Raw genomic sequence first — 7,889 nt, 5'->3', positions numbered from 1 at the left:
GTTGCTATGAGTATGGACATCTATTAAGTAATATAGAAATTTAGACGAGATGAGAAAGAATCCACTATAAGTCATCATTTATGGAGGCCAGTAAGTGCTCCAGAACTGAGAAATGTGCAAGATGTGACCAGAAGGAGGGAATAAAGAAGGATTTCTTGGGAAGCAGAGGGGACGGTGGATGGGAGAAGAGTGTGTATCTGGTTGCGGGTTAGAGAGAATGAGTAATGGTAGGGCTGGTTTATCCAGATTTGATGAAATTTATTTTGGGTGAGTACAAGGCTCTAAAAGAAGGACATTCATGTTCCTACTAGGAATCCAACACAACCCCCATCCCTCCCTCTCTCAAAACCCAGTGACTCAGAAGTTTCTCTCCAGTAGCTCAGGATACTATTGGGTGAGTCTCCCGACAGAACACTGGCCCATGACATAGTTGCCTCCATGCTGCAGTGAGAGAGCCAGTGCGCAGTCAATCACAACGTACCTCCATTCCTAGGGGAGGAAAGGCGCATGGAACATCCATTAGGTCAAACACTGAGCTCATGCTTTCTCATTGATCTTCTCTTTATATGGGGCTATCAGTTAATTCAGATAGCAGTGTCAGGGCAGAACTTAAATCCAGTAACAGGGAGACCATGAATAACATTAATTCTATATTTTAGAAAAACATGTTTATATTGTTTCTCAAATTTTCACCATACAGGAAGAGAGTTGCTGGAGACTGAAGCTAAATCTTATGTTCCTACCTGACAGAGGGAGACTTTAACTGCCAGGTGGAAACCCTGGTTTCTGGCAGTTTCTGATCACCATCTTGCTATGTGGTCTCAGGCAAGGCGATCTCCATTCCAAACCTCCAGTTTTCATCTGTCAAGTGAAGAGATTGGGCTAGGGATTACAAATGTTTTGCTTGTACATAATGCTTCACATTACTATTCCTGAAATTTCTGCATTTTTTTAAAAAGGGTTAGGACTATTGGGAATATAATCAAAATAATGCACATTAAAAAAAAAATAAAACCTCATAGATTCACAAAGTATATACAGCTTTTAGAAAGGAATTTTTTTTTCAGATTCTAAAACACTCCAAATGGTTTAAACTTTCTTTTTTTATTTCCAAGTGGACACAGAAAAAAAAAAATCACAAGAAAAATGCGGAGAGAAAATGCTGTTTTTTCCATAAAAGTTGCTGCTCCATTTCATTTGAAAACAGAACTAAAAATACCAAAATTGCAAAAGAAAACCAGTTTCCATGGTCCTTTCTAAGGTGGTAGATATTTGGCCTCCTGAAAGTTCCACACAGCCCTGGATGTGTGGTCCCTTGAGCCCCTGTGTTTCCATTAGCAGATGCCTCAGGAAACCAAATGCTTCCAGCTTCCTCCTGGGCCACAGAGAACGCAGGTCAGAAGTCGGTTGCAAAATCTTTCCAAAGAGTAACTTCAACCAAATAGTTCATCCCTTCTTTAAGAAAAGCCAATTTCCATTTAGAGGACAAGCAGTCTTTCTAAAAATGGAGACTGCAGGTTGGCAGAGTTACAATGGTCATTATTGTGATGGCTTGTGAACTTCTCCTTCTCTCCAGTGTGGTTCATCTCTGCATTCAACATTCACTGAGCAACTACTAAGTGGCAGACCTCCTGCAAGACGTTGCGGGTTCAAATTCTACTAATTATAGTTCCTACCCTCAGAGTGGCTCTTGGTTCATTGGAAGAACCAGACAATTAGATAGAGAATTGTGCCAAAAATTAGAACTAAAAAATTGAGACTTATTAAAAGAATCAGATAAAGCTTAGTAACATTTGTTCCCCCACTTTCAAAACAGTTTGTGGGTCAAAGGGGTGGTGGCTGGTTTAAAAAAAGGTGTGGTCACTGACCTCAGCTATTTGTGCTTGTTATACCCCTGGGGAAACACCCCACACCCCCACCAGGCCATCTTTCTGCAGCCAGTGATGATGGGTGGGTTTTCCAGGTGACCTGTTAACATGCCCCTGGCACATTTGGGTTCTCTGACTGTGACTGAGGTCTACACGGGCTCAGCCACACTCTCTTGCTGCAAGAGAACCCTCCTGCACTCAGCACCAGCACATTCAATTCCAACCTGGCTCAGCACTTTCTCTTAAGATGTACATAGCCATTCCCAGTAGGCCAAGAACATCTAGTTGCTCTGATCTCGGCAAAGACAACTCAAGATACAGAGGGAGAAGCATAGGCATGGGCCAGGCTGATTTTGGTCCCTATCCCAGATGGGACATTTACCAGCCCTGTCATCTCCAATAAGCTACTCAACTGTTTTGAGACAGAGCTTCCTCTTCAAGTCAATAAGGGAGAGACAATTCATTTTAGAGGGATGGTCTAAGGATTAACTTAAACGGTTAACAAGGGTATCTGGCCTATATTTGCCAGGGAATAAATATCTTTTTATAGACTCTGCCTCCTTGGGAAGCTTTCTGACCCTCACAAGTCAGAAGGTGGGACCTCTCCTCTGCATTTGCATCGACTTTCCCTCCACCATTGCATTTAGGACTACAACTGCCATTACCTCTTCACTTATTTTTCTCTTTTATTAGACTATATAAATTCTTTGCAAAGGAGCATATTAGCTCATCTCGTCAGGACCTAGAAACATGCCTAGCACATAGTAGATGCTTTATGCACTTTTGCAGAGCTGACATGTACTAAAACTTTTAGGCTAGCCTTGACCAAGCTTGAGTGAGGAAGGTCATTGACCTTCTCCATTTCCTCCACACTCCACATCCACTTCTCTGAATAGAGCATCCTCTGTGCATGTATCAGTGTTTTGGTGACTTTATCACCTGTAGTTAATGTGCAGAGGATATGTGAAGCGTCCCACATTTGCACACATGAAAGCATGCATCCTGTGAAGCAGTTGTCTTGCAATTAAGAGGTTTCCACATTGCTTAATTCTCAAACAAACATAGGCTCAGTTCCATACTAGTTAGCATATCCCTCATTAGATGCCATAGCCTTAGCTTTACACCAAATACCTTTGAGATTTGAGCCATACTGATTCTCTATGAGCACTTTCTGCTTTATGCTGGACTCTTGGAAAAATAGCTTTAAGCTCTCTAGAACAACCTTCCATGCCCATCTTACCTCTGACCCCTTTTCAGGTACTTCAGTTTTTGTAAAATATGTCACATTAGGATTATTTCATTTACTGTAGCCCCAAATGTTTCAATATATCCCTATAAAACATTTCACAGACCCAAGAAAGAGTGTGGGATGTTATAAGTAAATGACACACTTCAAACCATCTGACATGGAGACCTCTCGAAAGGCCAGCCCAGGAAGCCATCAGATGAATTTTACATATTCTTCATAGGTTTGGGAAAAATGCAAAAATTTCTCATCAGATGTTTTTCTTTTGAAAAAAAAAAAAAAGAGGGCAAAAACTCCTCTGTTTGGAATTTCCATCCAAAGGGACGTAACTGGAAAGATTAAAATAATTTTTACACAGAAACATGTGGTACAACTCATTACACATGGATGAGAAATCTAATCCAAAGAAGCATGCTATCTGCTGGACCTGCAACGGCAGCCATTCATGGCTGGATTTAGGCTACTTATCCTTTTGGAAGCAGGTCTTCCGTGACAGAAAGCCTGAGCTCATGTCTCTTTTCACCGTCAGCCCCCACCCACATCTTCCCCTACCCACAGACCCCTGCCCTTTCATTTGCTCAGCTGCCCACCATCCTCCCTCCCCTCCCAGCCATCAGTGCCATCTCCAGCCCTCTCTTCTGGGAACTGAGCATCCTTTCCTCTGACACCCACTTTCTTTCCAATCAGCCAACACATCTCTGTGTTACTCATGCACATTCCCAGACTCTTTCAAGTGCCTCTCCCTTTCCTTGACACACACACACACACACACCCTAATCCCCCCACCCCTTCTGGCCTCCTGGGTTCTCTTTTCCCTCCCTCCCTGTAGGTCCCAGAGCTGAACACTCACCCTTTCCTTTTCTTCCTCGTTCCACCCTCCCCTGCCTCTCACACAGACAGCCCCACCCTCCACAGAAGGTACAGCCACCTCTGTTTTCAATCCTGTAAATTGCCTGATTTTTCCTGCTTCTTTCCCAATCATCTTCCCATGGTTTTCAATATGCTCAATCTTCCCTTACTCCCAGATCCCAGTTCCTGCTCTGCACGCTACTTTGGACACACCAATAAGCCAGGACCAGCTCCATCTGAAGGTTCAGACATCCACACACCAAGGCATCCTGAGTTTATGGACAAATAGAACTTTGTATAAATGATAATGCTCCATGCTTCTCTTTACTGCCAACTAGAAACCAAAGTGATCTGTAGATTTCAAATTGTCCTCCCTTTATTCATTGACATTCACTGAGTTCATATCATTTTTTCAGGCCTCATGCTAGACCCTGAGAAAAGAAGACAGATTGGGCATGTCTATTGTGCTCAACACATTCATCTCTAGAAGGTACTCAGGCACACAAATAAGTCATGGTAAAGTATTACCTAAGCCACTACAGAAGCATGATTCAGGGGCAGATGAAAGCTGATACAAGAATATATGTCAGGAAATGTCTCATTGAAGGGTCAGTGCCACCAACTCCTGCTTCCTTCAGCTTTGCTCAGCTGCAAATGTGGATGACTTCAATGTGCAAGCTCAGTCTGCCCATGTCCTGAAGCCATCCAGGCAAAGGAAGGGCATATATCAGGAATCTTGTTGCTATGGGAAGTTAGGATTTGGAATAAGCCTGTGTAGGGTCTGCCTTAAAACTCACTTGGCGGTAGCCCTGCCCTCCCACCCTCACTCCTGCAAGCAGCACATTCTATCCTGACCCAAGCCTCAGTCTGGTGGGGCCAGAATGGGCTGTGAGGGTCTTCCTTTCAATAATTCCCATCCCCCTGTGCTCAAATGCACTGCCCTTGACTCTGGTTGTAGTCCAAACCAACCACCACATATAGCTTGGCCCTTCCTGCGGGGTCTTCCCATTTGACAATGATGCTGAAGGAAAACCTTAAGCCATGGATCATTTTCAGGCTATAATTCACTGCTGTCCAAGCCCACGATGCTCTCTCCTTGTAAGCACTACTCTTCATGACAACCCTATATCTGCAAGCAGCTTAGATTCTGTATGCCTCCAGAGACTTTCTAAGCTTTAGCCACCACAGTTCTCAGCCTGGACTTCTGGACTGACCTTCAGACCACTGGCCGCAAGGTCAAATGCCACAGGTAAGTGACTCCTTTTCAGCTTTGGTAATTAGGCCCTTGATGCAGTTGAGAGTAAGTTGCCCTCCACTATTGCTGGTATAATTTCAAATTAAAGGGCATCCCCCATTTAAGTGATTAGATTAAAAACTTTCAATAAAAGAGTATGATTTCTTCAGTTGAAAATACTACTTAGTACTTTACTAATAAAGCTGGAGTCTTTGCTGATTAGCAAAGACATAAACAGCCTCACCAATCACCTCTGCATTTTGCAAGTTGAAAGGAGGTTTAAAAGTTTTAATCCCTCACAAAAATCTGGTTTAGGGTCACTATAATTTCAAGCTGTAGAGCTTCAAAGAGACATCCAACCATGGTTTGAAGGATCACTTTCTAGACATGACCAAAAGGCAATAAAAGTGGGCTAATTCATGCTAAATAATAATAATTATTATTATTTTAAATCTTAGCTATCCTGGTAGGTATGTACTGGTTTCCTAAAATGGTTTTAACTTAAGTAAATTGGTTTTGGTGTGTTTCTAAGATTGCTATTCTGTTCCATTCATCTATATTTCTTTCCTTGTGCTAACAGTACACTATCTCATAATATGTCTTACAGTCTGGATACATTCTCCAACTTGTTTCTTTAAATTTTTATTGGTTATTATTGGCATTTCCACAGATATTTTAGAATTAAATTGTCCAATTCTACACACACACACACACACACACACACACACTCATCTTGCTGGGAACTTGAGTGGCATTGAGCTGAATCTACAGATCAATTTGGGGAGACTTACCATTTGAGTGTTCTAACTTCTAAACATGGGTATCCTTCTATTTATTTAGGCCTTCCTTGCACTTCTTTCTTTTGATTTGTTCCTGGGAATTTGATTCATTTTAGATGCAAGTGTAAATTGAATTATTTTAAAAATTCGTTTTCTGATTTTTTGGCACAGATATATAGAAATACAATTGATTGTATTTTACTTCTCATATATCTGATAACATTGCTGAGCTAAATTAACAAATTAATGCTTAATCTATTGAGTCTTTTGCATTTTCTACACATACAATCAAAACATCTTAGAATACAACAGTTTAGTTCTTCCTTTTAAGTGCTTACATGTAGTACTTACTTTTCTTTACATATTGACCTGGTTGGGAGGTTTAGGACAATGAGGAAAAGAACTTGGGATCACAAATATCCTTGTTTTATTCTCAATTTCAAGCCAAAACTTTTAATATTACATAATTTAATATTTGTTGTAGTATTTCAGTTATTTTTAATTAGATTAAAGAATGTCACTTTTATCTCTAGATTGTACTTTTTATGTGAAGAGTTATTTAATTTTATTAATTTACTTTTCTGCATCAATTGGGATAATAATGTGGTGACTATTTTATTGTTATGTGGTGAATTGCAGTAATTGGATTGTCTTTGTTTTTATTTTTCCTGTTATTGCGTTATTTAATAGCTTTACTGAGATATAATTCACAAACCACTAGGTATGCAATTAAGTGGTTTTTACTATATTCACAGAGTTGTTCAACCATCACCACAATTAAATTGAGAACAATTCCACACCCCAAAAAGGGATCCCATACCCATTAGCAGCCGCTTCCCATTTCCTCCCAAGCACTATAGCCCCAGGCAAATACTGATCAACTTTTCATCCCTATAACTTTGTCTATTCTGGATATTTTAAATAAATGGGATTCAACAATATGTGTTTCTTTTTGTGACTGGCTGCTTTCACTTAGTGTAGTGTTTTCAAGGTTTATCCTTGTATCAGTATTTCATTTCTTTTTTATTGCTGAATAATATCCCTTTAAATGGATATGCCACATTTTATATATCTACTCAGCCATTGACGGACACTTAGGTTTTTCCATCATTTGGCTATTGGGAATAATGCTGCTATGAACATTCATGTGCATGTTTTTGTGTGGACATGTTTTCATGTTTCTTGGGTATATACTTAGGGTGGAATTGCTGGGTCATATGTTTAACTTTTTTAAACACTATGTTTAACTTTTTGAGGAAATGCTAAACTATTTTCCAGAGCAACTATATCATTTTATATCCCCGCCAGTGATGTAGGAAGGTTCCAATTTCTCCACATGCTAGTCAACACTTGTTTTTGACAGTTGTTTGATTATAGCCATCTCAATGTTCTCTCATCATGCATTGGCCCTTTATGTATCTTCTTCAGAGAAATGTCTATTCACATCCCCTTCCCATGTTTTAAATTGAGTTGTCTTTTTATTATTGAGTTGTAAGTGTTCTTTGTATTCTCTTTATCTTTCTCTCGTTCTCTTTCCCTCTTCTCTCTCTCTCTCTCCCTCTGCCTTAACAGATAAATGATTTGAAACATCTTCCTATTTTGAAGGTTATCTTTTCACTTTCTTAATAGTGCCCTTGGAAGCATAAAAATTTTAATTTTGATGATGTTCAACTTACCCACTGTTCTGGTTTGCTAATGCTGCTAAAATGCAAAACACCAGAAATGGATTGGCTTTTATAAAAGGGGATTTATTTGGTTACACAGTTACAGTCTTAAGGCCATAAAGTGTCCATCAACAAAGGGTACCTTCACTGGAGAAAGGCCACTGGCATCCAGAAAACCTCTGTTACCTGGGAAGGCACATGGCTGGTGTCTGCTCACTCCCAGGTTGCAATTCAAAAGGGCTTATTCTC

General features: G+C 40.2%; 1 long non-coding RNA gene across 1 annotated transcript in view; it reads right to left on the bottom strand.

The window, feature by feature from the left end:
• Window positions 1-248: 248 nt before the first annotated feature.
• LOC119535045 overlaps window positions 249-7,889 on the bottom strand; it is a 79,648-nt gene continuing 72,007 nt past the window's right edge. The window contains exons 2-3 of the long non-coding RNA XR_005217152.1: window positions 744-861; window positions 249-489 (exon numbers count right to left, since the gene is read on the bottom strand). This is a non-coding gene — a long non-coding RNA (uncharacterized LOC119535045). The remainder of the gene's footprint in view (window positions 490-743; window positions 862-7,889) is intronic.

This window comes from Choloepus didactylus, chromosome 5 (genome assembly GCF_015220235.1).
Source record: "Choloepus didactylus isolate mChoDid1 chromosome 5, mChoDid1.pri, whole genome shotgun sequence".
Lineage (NCBI taxonomy): Eukaryota > Metazoa > Chordata > Mammalia > Pilosa > Megalonychidae > Choloepus > Choloepus didactylus.
This window is presented reverse-complemented; position numbering and strand designations above follow the sequence as displayed.